Genomic DNA, 13344 nt, shown 5'->3' on the forward strand with positions numbered 1-13344 from the left:
CTCTGAGGAAGGGGGACTTGAGAGTGTCATTCAGTAGCCAGGGAGGGGACTGGCCGTCCTCCCTTCTCCCACATACCATAAGCTCTGACCATACATGAGTTCTTAATTCAAGGCAGAATGTGAGATTCTGTGTCTCATTTACATGAGCATGAGAAGTGAAAGAACCACACCACAACACCCAGGCTGTGACAGAAACAAAACTTACTACAACATTCAAATCTGATATTTACTCTTAAACATATACTAATGCTCTTCCTCAATGGATAAACAGTCCCTGGGGTGGAGATGTCAGGGATTTGGAGGGGGGTCGTGCCCTCCATCTGGGGCTTTAGTGGAAACCAGGGAAAGTCTTCAGATGTCCTCCTTTACTTGGGATGGGGGGGGAAGAGCTGACCTGGTGCACCCCGAGGGTCCCAGTGGCCCTGCTGCTCAGGAGGAGCTGAACTTGTGGTCTCCAGAGGGTTATGGCTCATCGCCAAGGGCACGGTGGCTGAAAAGAAGAAACAGACTATTTTGGGGTGCCTCTCTGAGATTCACGGCACACCTCCCTGCCCCCCTTCACTCTTATCCAAACCCTGTGCCGAGTGCTCAGTCCATCAACAGCACCCTGTTTGTCCCTGATGCAGGAGGCATCATTTAGCATCACCCATTTCAGAGGAGGCAACCGAGTCCCAGAGAGAAGAGGGGAGCGGCCTGTCCCAGGCCTGGTCAGCACTGGAGCTGGGATCTAGGCCCATGCTTAGCCCGAAGCTGTACTGAGCCCCTGGATTCAGTCGCTGCTGCTCCTGACACTCACTCGGCCCTAAACTGGAGGATGTCCGGTTCCTCTTTCTCCTGAAGAGCCGCATTTTGCTCGCCTTCTGGTGTGCGGGCTCCAGCCGGCAGGAGACCCAGTAGCTACAGGACAGAGTGGACCTGTGAGCTACCAGGAGCCACACCTCAGGTGCCCCTCCCAGAGTCTGCCAGCAGCTGAGTCCTGGTGCCCCATGAGTCACCACGCTACGAGTTCTGAGGCTGATCAGCGATCCAGGCCACAGGCTCTGGAGCTGGTCATCAGAGAGAGTCTGCCCTGCCCTCACCCAACTCCTGTCCCCCTCACCTCTCATGGACACTGATGGGCTCCATGGCCTGGAACCAGGCCCCAAATCGCTCATCGGGCTCCAGGTCATACTGATTTGCAGCCTGCTGGAGCAGCTGGATCCTATGGATGACTTTGAATTTCTGGGAGGAAGGACAGGATGCAGACAGGGCTTGGGTGGGGAACGCTGCCAGGGACTTGTGCGGAGTGAGGATCTGGTCTGGGGTCTGTGCTCACTCGGGAACCCTCCTTCCTTCCCACTCCATTCAGGACTTGCCTGTCCTCACAGTTGGCTTGAATTAGTTCCTCATCCAGGAAGGTGTCCTTGATGCCAGCCCCTCCCGCACCCGCCAACGTGATGGGATGCCCAGCTTTGTGGATCTGACTCTCCCAATAAATGTAAGACCCAAGGGATGAGGCCAGAGAAAGTCTTGCCAGGGGAGGTCTCTGATTTCCACATCCCCACCCTCCCCATAACTGCTCACGTCACACCATTTCTGGAAGTTGACCCAATTTCCCTGGAAGGGAGACAGCCAATGTCCATCAGAAACAGCCCCCTAAGCCCATAACCAACCCCCATCCCACCCCTTCTCAGGCTGCAGGAATGTCAGGGCCCAGCAGAGGGCAGACCTTCCACAAAGAGAACTTGACACTGGGCCAGGCTCTGGGCTCCAGGGCAGGAGGAACAGGGGAGCTGAGGCCAGAGACCTTATGTAGCACACCCTCTCTGATGACAGACGGGGAGACTGAGGCCTCAGGGAGGAAGGGACAGCTGGAACACAGAAGTGCTTCCTCACTTGCAGGGGCTGATGGCACTCCCCCAGGGGCAGGACCCGAGGGGGAGGCTGAATCCATCTCAGACACAGCCTCCTGCAGCTCTGCAGGCAGGCAGCTATGAGCTTCACCAGCCCAGGTAGACTGGTGGGGGGCTTATGCGGAGCATCTATTCACGCATTGCTAAGATGGGCCTGACTCCCCAGCTCCCAGGGGTGGCTATGGGGCTCTCATGAGAGGAGGTTTGCCAGATACTGAGAGCTCAGGTCCCAGTGCAGGGCTCTCGCCTCCCAAACCTCAGGATCCTGCTCCCTGGCCCCACCTCCAGGCTCACTCACTTCCAGATCATCCTCCATCCCAATGTCCAGCAGCTTCAGGTGATTGAGGAACGTGCCCAGGAAGGGGACGACACCCTGTGAAATCAGGGTGGGAGTGGTGAGATGAGTCCCACCTCTCAGGTGCCCCCATGGACCCTCCCCCAAATCCCTTCACCCCAGCCTCCTGCCCACCACAGACTCCCACAGAGAACAGCCTAGGACCCTCAGCGGCCTCCCCCCAGTTGCCCCCTCCAGGACCACCCAACTTCCCCAGTCACCTCCCAGGGGCGGCTTTTGGCAAATCCCAGGGTATGTGGTCCCTGCCCCTCCCCTCCCTAACCCATCCTGGGCCCAGCCCTTCCAGGCCTCCTCCTGGTCACTTCAAGGGCAGGCATTTCAGGCTCTTGGGCTCCTGGAGCTGGGCTGGAGGAGGAGGGACCCCTCTCTTAGGGAGGCCTCCAGCCGTGAGGAGAGTGACCCCTCCTCTGACACCTGGACCCTCCCCCTCAGGCCACCTCACCTGCTGCTGCTGCCTCTCCTGGGCTCCCTGCGGATCCATCTCATGGGTGGCCCTCACAGATGACACCTCCTGCAGGGTCAAGGACAGGCTCAGGGAGGCCATGTTCCCTTCCCCGTGTCTCCCAGGGCCCTGATCTTGGACCCTGGCCATCTGGTGTCTATGGCTGCTCCCATTCCAGGGTGCCCTGATGCTAGATCACTCCCAGCTCCAACACTCCCTCCTCTGTGCCCTTAGGCCTGCCCAGGCCCCTAAGCCTCTCTCCTCATCAGGAAAGTGTGACAAGGACTCCCCATGCCTCCCAGGGTCCCCTGAGGACTCAGTGTCATCTGACTGTCACCAGTGCTGTCCCCTCCCCCATCGAGGAGGAGGAGCACAAAGCTGCTGCACATTCCTCTCCCCCTTGTACCTCATCACCCCTGTGAGGCCTGCACCACAGATCATCTCCCTCCATTTCCCAGATGAGGAGACCGAGGCCCACAGAGGGGCAGTGAATTGCTAAGGGGCCCACAGAGGAGACCGCTGCCCCTCGCAGCCAGAGGCCCTGGCCCCCGGCCTTCACTCCTCCTCCAGACACACCTCTGACCAATGTCCTGTCCTCTGGACTCTCGGGGTGTGTTGAGGCCCTCAGTCAACCTGAGCCATGGATGGAGAGGCACAAGGTTTCTCGGTGTCCCATGCAAGTGGCTTCTGTGTTTTCCAGCCCCCAGGGATTTTCTGACACCAGGCTGGACCTGAGGCCATGCCAAAGGCCTCAGCTGCCTAGAATCCCCTCAGGATGGTCCCTGCACAGAACTCCTCCTTCATTCACTCAGGAAGGGGACCCCATTGTGCCACATCTGAGTGACAGTGTAGGGGGTGACCACGGCACTGTGTAATGGTGACATTTGCATCCTTTTTCACTTGGAAACTTCTAATGTCCCTTCTCCTTTCTCAGCTCTCATGTTTGAAGTCTGTGGTCTGAGCCTTTGCACAATCCTTAGGCCCCTCCTGCCAGGGCCTCGATGGAGGCCATTAAGAATCTGTCAGGAAGGTCCATTAAGAATCTGTAGGTTCCCTGATAATTCTCATTGCCATCTGGGGCGTATCCTTGACGACAACGCCCTGGGGGAGACTCACTGGTTTGTCAGCAGTGACCACTATCGGGCTAGAGTGCACAGTCCCAGAGAGCACACAGTTCTGTCCCAGATCCACCATTTGGCCCAAGGCTGTGCAGCTCCTATGTTCACAAGGCCTGTGTGACCTCACAGTGCCCATCCCTGGGACAGGCAGAGTGCCCTCCCCTGTGAGGTGCAGTGAAGACAGAAGGAGCAGCAGGGGCCTGGCTTCCTGAGGACAGACTGGGCTGCTTTAGGAAGAAAGGAACCCCCACTCATTCCATCCACCCGCCAGCCTGGAGGATGATGAGGGCCAGCTGATGGGTTCCCATGGAAGCCAGACACCTGCTCATTCTGCCAGCTCCTCACCTCTTGGAACAGTCCAGGCGACACCACTGTATCCCGTGACCAAGGCCTCCTGCCCCAAACAGTCCCCACCTGCCCCTGCAGCTCACACCCCCGCTTCCTGTCCAGCTGGACAAGACAGACCATTATTTCTCGGGGAACCTTAAGTGAAAAACTTACCAAAGCACATCCTGCCTGGTCCCTCCCCACCTCACCTCCCGTCCTTCCAGATTTCCAGCCTCCACTCACCTCCTTGAGAAGCTTCCTGCTCTCCCGGTGGCATGTTTGGAAGATCTTTTCAACTATTTTACAGTTCTTCCTGAGGAGGGAAAAAACGAAAGAAACACTGTGGAGTGGTTTTAGGGTAAATCCCTTTTATTTGAAAACCCAGAAGATCCAGAAAGCCTGGATGAGCATTTTCACTGTGTCCTCTGAGCCCTGAGGTGTCTGGGACTGGGGAGGGGCTCTCCTATTGTCACCTGGGGCCTCCATTCTCTTATTTTCTCAGCAGATGTGTTTTAAACAGTCTTAATTTCACGTGGACAGAGAGTTCTGTTGCTGCAAACACTTGAAAATCTTCAATTTGGTTCAAGCCATGATCTGTCACTTAGGGAAACTGATTCCTGAAGCAGAACCACTGGCCTAAGTTTTCAGAAAGACTTGAAGCCTGCCAACCAGGTCAGACCCTAACCCCAGGGTTTGCTGTCTCCCAGGAGGTCCCAACTGACTGAAGGGCAATGCCAGCCCTGTGGGGGGTGTCTGGTCCACCCAGGTGGTGCTCGCATGGAGAGAGGCCTACCCACCTGGACACCTGTCTCCACGACTCTTTTAAACGTTGAATGGAGGGGCCCTCCAGAGCCCAGAAGATTGCATGGAGAGAGGAAAGGTTCCTCAGTCCGTGGCATTCCTGGGGAAGGGAAGAGAATGAGCTGTGAGGGGGAGCTGGAGCCCTGCTTCTTCTGGCTTCTGTCCCCTCATTGACGTCTCCTGTCCTGGATGAGACAGCGGCTCAGGGAACCCGGAAAAGGCACAGCTGGAACCAGATGAGGAATACTTCCAGGGAGGATGATTTTAGCTCAAGCCAAGAAAGGAGCCCAGGAAGGGGTGAGCTTCCCACCACTGGGACCAGGAGTCAGGTCATCGAGGCCTGGCAGGAGGGGCCTAAGGTTTGTGCAAAGGCTCAGACCACAGACTTCAAACATGAGAGCTGAGAAAGGAGAAGGGGCAGTTCCCCCGACTCCAGAGAGGGGCTCCCAGGGCTCCCACATCTTACCTTGGCCACCTGGATCCAGAGCTCCACCACCCTGGCCCTGTCCTGGGCCGTCATGCTCGGGTCCCCAATGCAGGTGGTGATGATACATTCGACCACTCTGTTAAAGTGGGTCATGGTGGCATGGATGGTCGGTGCCAGGTGCTGAATGCCCCTGTTGTCACCCTGGGACCAGATGGAGTCCAGGAATTCGTGGGGCCTCACTGTCTTGAACAGCTCCTGGGGAGGACAGGGAGTGTCACCCAGCCCTGCCACAGCCCAGCTCAGTGTCCACAGCCCCCAGTCCCAGGCTGGGTCAGTGGTGAGAGCTGGAGCTCAGGAAGCTGAGAATGTGGCCTGAGGCTTGTGGGAGTCCCTGGGTGTTGCCTGTGTTCCCTGAGGGCACCCAGCACAGGATGACCCAGGAACCGATACTGTGGCGCGGGATAGTGACATTTGCTCCCAGCCCAGTCTCACTTCCTCCAAACACCAGAACTCGGCTCCTGCATGACCATCTCTAGGGGCATCTTCCACCCATTCTGACCATCCTAGGGTCTGACTCCTCTTTCAGATGCACATTCCCCCAAGGCAGCAACAACCAGGGGCTTTGTTTGTCTGCCTTGTAGTCATGTACACATTAAGTGCCTAATTAGTGTTGAGGCTGTTGAGGCCTCCTGGGCAAATGAGTGAAGTACCCAAGGACAAGACAGCACTTCAGTGTGCTCCCCTCCCCCACCAAAGCGCAGACTCTGCCCAACTTCCTCTCTGCTCCACCTCATCCATCTGCACAGCCACTCTGCATGGCAGCTGCTCTCAGTGTCAATCTCTCCTGTCCACATGAGGACAGCAAAGGCTCGAGAGTTAAGAGGGCTGCTCAGGTCACATGAGGGTATGTGGGGAAGCAAGAGGTTGGACCGAGATCATGGGATTCTGGATCAGGAAATGGCAGGTCTGGGGCAGCTGATGGCACAGGGAAGGCCTGCCCCACCTGCCCTGAGAGCCCCGCTGCTCACCACATCCATCAGTGTCAACTGCTCTGCCACCAGCCAGGGAGGGAACTCCAAGAAGTCAGGCTTCTCCTCCCTCAGCAGGTTCTTGGTGGTCACGTCCCAGGGGCAGGCGGGCTCTGGGACTGGATCTGGCTCTGCTGTTATCTCTCCAGGTGGAGGAAGGATTCTCCCTGGAGCCAATGGTGGAGCTGGCTCCAGCTCAGGAGCTGGCACTGGGGCTGGAGCTGATGGTGTTGGTGGCTCTGGCCCTGGAGGGACTAATGGAGGTGACACTGGCTCCAGCTCTAGCACAGGTGGTGGAACTAGAGCTGGAGCTGGATCTAGCCGTGGAGCTGGCCCTTGCTCTGGCGCTGGAGCTGGAGGGAGCTCTGGAGATGGTACTGCAGGAGGAGAAAGAAACAGTGTCACTCAAGTAGCTGACTTCCCCTGTGCCTGTCAAAGCCAGGAAAGACCCCACTGCCTTGAAGTGAACCAAGCCTCTGAACATTCTACAAATTGTCATCCGAGACTGCAGTCGCCTCACCTTCCAGCTCTGCCTCAATGGGCCGTGGATGCTCCAGCTGGACCTGGAGAAGGTAGGCGTGGCCCTGCAGCCCCGAGTAAGGCAAGCTGAGATGCAGAGAGGCCAGCTTCATGCTGAAGCAGAGATAGTGCAGGAGCTCGCAGAAATCCTGCCCTGGGTTCGGGCAGGTTCCCACCAGAGAAGAGATGGCACTGGGGGAGGCAATTGGGCAACAGAGTCAGAGGCCTGGCCTTTCCCTCCACGCTTCTCACCCAAGGCACCCTGGCTTGTGACTGGACCCTATGCCTGCCCCTCTCCATCCAGGTGAGAGCCACATGGCAGCCCTGACCCCTGTGAGGCTGTCCTGGCAGTGGCAGGCCTGCTTATCCAGCAGGTTGACACAGAGTCTGTTGTGACTCTCTTCCCACTGACACTCTTCTCCTGAAGGTCTGGGACACAGCCCACCCCAGCCCTCCATGCACTTGTGCAACTGGATTGAGCACTGAGACAGATGTGTGACCAGGTTGCTCACACACCTCCTGTTCTGGGCCTGGAGGCGGTGGTCAGAAGAGGTAGATGTGGAGAAGGGGAGGCAGATTCAAATGGGTCTGTGGTGGGAATGGGTTTCTAGGGGAGAACTCAGCCCAGCCACCCCTCTGGTTCCCAGGGGTCCTGGCACCCATCCATAGCTCTTTGACTCCTGTCCTCCTGGAGTGGAAGCCACCGGGCCTCTGCCTTCCCATGAGAATCAAAAGATGCGTGAGATGCGGCTTCTGACAGGCTCCCCTCAGCCACAGCCTCCATCTCTCCCCCCACAGCTTGTTCTTTAGAGACAGGAGGCCGTCCTTCTGCACCCAAAGACCACTCACTTTTTTAGGTGGTCCTGCGCTCTGCCCTCCTGGCTGGAATAAGGGGAGATGCCTTCAGAGGTAAAGGAGGCTATGAGGGCATCCCTTGGGATGGACGGTGGATGACAAGACCTGCGAATGATGTCGAATGTCAATGTCTGACTCTCAGACGGAAATTGAGGCCACACATTGTGTCTCCTTCATTCACTGGGTTTACTGTCTCCAAATGTCCTGCATGCAGTAGGTGCTTAATCTACATGGTTCAATGAATGTAATCCACCCAGAACCATCCCAGACACCTGAGTGGGCCTAGGGCCTCTCTGCTGCCCCAGAGATCCTTGACTGGCTACCCCAAGGAAAAGGACCAGGACCAGCTGGATGGAATCTCCAACTCCTTGACAGGGTGGTTTCCATGTGCTTTTCCAAACTCAGAAAGGCCGCATCTCAGACATGGGTGAGGCAGACTACTTGTCACGGGGAAGAGAGAAATAAACACCATGAACAACCACAGCACGTCCACAGCCCTCTCTGCAGAGCCAGGCACCAGGTAAGCACCCACCATGGCTGATCCCATGAGTTCCTGCAAGATCCCCATGAAATTTATCCTCTCCCACCCCACTTTTCAGAGGAGCAAACTGAGGCTCAGAGAGATTTGGTGACACTCCCAGGACATACAGCTGGCAGGGGGCACAGTCACCACTGTGTTGAGGAGGGAGTGGGCACTCACCTAGTAAACAGCTGGTCCAGGACCTGGTGGGATGTGTCTAAGGCCGAGTAGTTGACCATGAAGGTGGTGAAGCTAGAGATGTTCCTCCTCAGGAAAGCTGGTGCGATGGACTCTGTCAGCTTCTCCATCACTCCTGTCTGGAGGGCCCGCATCCTGCAGGCCTCATTGAAATTCACGGTGGACTCATCCTCACACTGAGGGAGAGGAGGAGGTACATACACTCAATGACATCATGGTGAACCAGCGGGAGGATTGAGGTGACTTTCTACCCTCCTGTGTAGCTGGTGGGAAGGAGTGGAGGTCCAGATTCCTTTGGGAGTGGGGCTGTGGAGCACTCTAATGAGAAAATCCTGGGGGGTTCCAGGGGAGACTCAGATTTGAGTCTGCATTCTAGTAGTGCCTTGGTCATCTCAGAGTCCTGGGTATGAAGACCCCTCTGCACCCACACTCACCTCAAACCAGCCCTCTTCATTGATGGACTGGTGCACCTGTGTCCTCTCCAGGGAGATGGCAAACTGGAAACCATCTACCAGCTCCTCAACCATCACTTGGGTGCAGCTCTGCAGTGACAGTGCCCAGAAGTCAGGCCAGGAGGCATCAGGGACCTGCCTGGACTTTGCCACAGAGGGAAACCCCACCAGAGTTCAGGCACAGAGGGGCATCTGCATAGTCTCCATCAGGGAAGGAATGTGATGACACCTGGACGGCCTGGGATTCACATGTGGGTAGAAGAGCTTGGTCCCCAGCACTCACCATCCTCTCCTGCAGCCAAGATCTTCAGTATGAACATGACACACCACCAGATCTCCACCATTTAGCTACCTGCTCCTGCTCAGGGTGGTTCCTCCTCATACTACCTTCTCTAACTCCACCTCCCACGTACACACACACACACACACTGAGGGTCAAGGGGTGTGGGGCTGTCCATTTGGGATCACAGTTGTGGCCTGACCTAGAGTGGCCTGCCCTGGGCTACGCTGTTACCTGATGGTTCCTCCTGCCAAAAGGCCACAGACATTCGAGGTGAGGGCTGAGCCAATGTCTAAAGCGACTTAACATGCTCTCATTCTTGTCTTTCCGGGAGCCAGAGCCTCGGAAAGTCACAGGACAACACGAGAACATCCTGCTGTGTCGAGTGTCTCCACTCAAATGAACTGGACAGGAGGCTGTGGTTACAATGTGGGTGCCTGGTAACCAGAGTTCTAAGTTCTGTTGGGGGCTGTCACCAAGGAAGTGAGGTCACTTCTTCAAGGTTCTATTACTTGGCCCCTTCCTTCAATCAGACCCACCTAAAGCCCCCGCTAGGCTGTTGGCTGCTCTCCCTCCTTGCCCATGTCATCTCCATCACTGTACACAAATATCCATCACCACCCTCCCCACAGCTCCTTGGGAGTGGAACCAGTGGCCAGCTTTGAGGAGACAGAGCTGAAGTCACACCTCTTTTATCCTACCAGTTCTGTGTCCTGGAAAAGCCACTGTGCCTCTCAAGATCTCCCCAGTCTCCCAACCTGCACAATGGGGATGGTGCTAAAAACAGCTTTCTAGGAACATCGTCAGGTGTATATGAGATAATACCTACGACACCTGTGGATTGGTGTCACATGTGTCTAATGCTGAACCTCCCATCTATGTCAGTTCCATCTGTGCAGCCTCCACAAACCCCCACTCCATACTTCTTGTCACACATCATTGGCCTGAATTTGGTCTGGTCACTCTTATCTGCAAGAAGGGTTAGGAATTTTATCTTTTAGTTTGTTGAATTGCCACCCAAAATAAAACTGATTCTCTGTTCTGAATATTAAGGGAGAAGGTGAACAGTGGAAACTACCTGTGCTCTCGCCCTACACTAACCTTCAAGTTGAAGGGGAGGAGATGAGCTTTTCAGATAAATCAATCATGTATTTACCTACCACAGGCTCTCTTTTCTTGTTGTTTATTCATCCACAGAGAACAAGTAGTCTTGCTTCCAAGCCAGAATGTATGAGACGTCCACTGCCCTCTGTTCCCAGCAGAGTAACCAGAACCAATTTGTTGGCTTTTATTTGCCTGGCAAACACTTATACATATATATAATGCATGTATCTATGTATATCATATACATGTATGTATACATGACAGAATACTCACATACACATGTGTATATCTCTACAATTTCACCTTCAATAAGCTAAATTTCCGGTTTGTATTGACTCTAAATAACTCTGCATTTTAACTTGTTAGGTCCGTTTTGGTTTGTTTTCCCCAAACTTTCTGGTTAGTCCTCTGGGCACTTCTCAATTGGATAACTGTTATGGTTTTCATTCATTGTTGTGCTTTCATTTTCTCTTTTTAATAAACATATTTGTTGAAATATGACATACAATCAGAATAGAGCACAAATCCAAGTGTAAAGATTGATAAGTTATCAAAAAGGGTACACATATGTTAACACCACCCAGGCCAACAAACAGAACATGACCAGTTCTATTTATAGTAGATTATACATGATATATAGAATAGATAATAACCGCAGTTACCCAGATTATTATTCCTCCTTTTTCAGGAAGTAGCACACTGAATGGCAATGCATAAAGCAAATTTGGTCATGATGTGGCCTCCTTCAAAAATATAGCTGGATTTGCAAGGTTAATTTTTTTTAGGAATACATGAGTTTAGTTCCAGAAAAAAAGAGGCTTGTAAATTTCCTTTCCTCTAATGACCTTGTAAGATTTTTGTAGCAAAGTTAAGCTATTCTTATAAAATGAATCAAAAAGTTTTTCCCATTTTTCCTGTTCTCTGGGAGAGCTAGAGTCAATGTGTATTATTTCTCTCCTGAATGTTTGCTGGAATTTGCCAGCAGAGGTGTTAGCCACAATGAAATGTGGGAATGTTTTAAACTATGGATTCAGTTTCTTCTTCAGACATGGGACTATTCAGATTTCTCATTTCTTCTTGAGACAGTTTTGGTAACTTTCATTTTCCTGGCAATTTGTGAATTTCATCTAAATGTTCAAATGTATTGACATGTTATTTATAATGACACGTGTGTTGTCAGGGAAGGTCTGGGGTGAATATCTTGGGGGCGGAAGTCAAGCTCAGCTCATGTGTCCCCGCAACTTCAGGCACCTGGATGCTGGAGGGAGAGCTTGTGCTCATGGCAGGACGAGAGGCTGAATGCTTTTCTTTTTTTCCTCTGCTCTCCATTCACACCAGCTCAGGAGACCTTGTTCCTGGCCAAGTTGGCGTGCAGGCAACGCCCCATGTAAATTCTTCCAGGCCTGGTGGATATTTGGAATTTTTTTTCTCACATGTTCTCTTGAAACCACATGGCCACATTTGTATAATATTCTCTCTTTATTTTCTATTTGAATCAGTTTTGGTAATCACATTTTCAATTTTTAAACTTTACAAGGCTGTGTCTCTTAGACTCCTAAGTGTTTTCAGTTTTAACTCCTTCAAACTTCTCCCGGATGTTTCTGCCTTATGGTGATTCCTTCTTCATCGGAGCTCTGAAGCTCATCCTAGCTGCCTGGTTGTTGATGGTGGCAGATACATGAGTTTCATGGGGCAGGAGTTTAGGCAGTTTGATTGCCAGCCTTCTGCTGCACCATTCTCAACCCACAGACACCGTGCTTCTCTGCTTGTCCCAGAGGCTTCAGTTGTAATTACTCTTCCTCCCCAGGGCTATCTCCAATCTCATGTTGATATTATTGCTGTTCTCTGAAGCATTTGATGATGTGTTCAAATGAACAAGCATTTTGGATCCTGAACCAAAGAAGCATTTACCAAACGCACTCTGAATGTGATCTGCTTTTCCATTCATTAAACTTTTCTCATAAACTTCATCACTTTTCTCCATGTGTGTGGAATTCAGTAAGGACGTTCCAGAGCCCAGGTGATGTTACTTGATTTAGCTATAAATTCTAAGGCTTCAGGAGAGCTGTTGCCACAGATGGAATGAGTTGGCTGGGCATTCTTCCTTCATTAAGTGGTTGCATTGGATTTGAAGATAATTGTGGTTTGAGTCTTTTCCCTAAGGAGCCCCATCCCTCTCAGCAGGTTTCAGTACAAGAACTATCAGTATGTTCTGGCCTTGGTTTTTGCCGTTGAGGAAATCAACAGAAACTCCCATCTTTTACCCAACATATCTCTGGGAGTTGATCTCTATAATGTCCTGCACAGTGAACAGAAGGCACTGGAGAGTTCCCTCATTTGGGTCTCAGGGCTGGGCAAAGACAACCCAAATTACACCTGTAGGAGAGAGAGCAAGTCTCTAGCAGTCCTTACTGAAACAACATGTGCAATTTCTGCCCAGATTGGAACACTGCTGGAACTGTACAAATTTCCACAGGTAAGGCTGTGTGGGACGGGGAGACATGAAACCATGTCTACTTTGATGCCATTCTCAGGTGCCTGAAAAGGAAGAAAGGAGGAGACTGTGTTTATGCATCTCTCACAGGATGTAATCTCCAAGGACGAGTGTATAGAGTCTTAGTGAGGTATGCACATTTCCTTTATTTGGCAGCCCTAAGCACTATGATTTCATCCATGTCCATTGATAACAAGGTTCCAGGGACCATCTGCTCTTGGCCAGATTGGGTCCCAAGCCTGAGTCAACAAGTCACTTGCATGAACATCATTTGCAGTGATGCAAATGAGCTGCATCAGAGGAGGCAATGTCAGGTGTAAGGTGCAAGGGTCAGAAAGGGCCCATGTCACTCAGGGCTCAGACAAGAACGTTCCAGCATCACAGCCTTCAAAGTGCAAGATAGGGAGGGACAGCCTCACACACCCAGGGCCCAGGGCAGCCACAGGACATTCTGTGTGTGACCCATGCATGGCTGCACACCAATCATGAGTGCAGAAACACCTCAAGCCCATGAGGCCCTGCCTGGGGAAGC

At 52.9% G+C, this 13344-nt stretch overlaps 1 long non-coding RNA gene across 1 annotated transcript; it reads right to left on the reverse strand.

The window, feature by feature from the left end:
- Positions 1-403: 403 nt before the first annotated feature.
- Positions 404-1539, reverse strand: LOC131401985 (uncharacterized). The gene is made up of 3 exons (XR_009218163.1): positions 1100-1539; positions 797-897; positions 404-490 (listed from the first exon to the last, which is right to left on the reverse strand). It is a non-coding gene; the product is annotated as an uncharacterized LOC131401985 (long non-coding RNA).
- Between the last annotated feature and the right edge of the window lie 11805 nt (positions 1540-13344).

This window comes from Diceros bicornis (assembly GCF_020826845.1).
Source record: "Diceros bicornis minor isolate mBicDic1 chromosome 3 unlocalized genomic scaffold, mDicBic1.mat.cur SUPER_3_unloc_1, whole genome shotgun sequence".
Classification (NCBI taxonomy): Eukaryota; Metazoa; Chordata; class Mammalia; order Perissodactyla; family Rhinocerotidae; genus Diceros; species Diceros bicornis.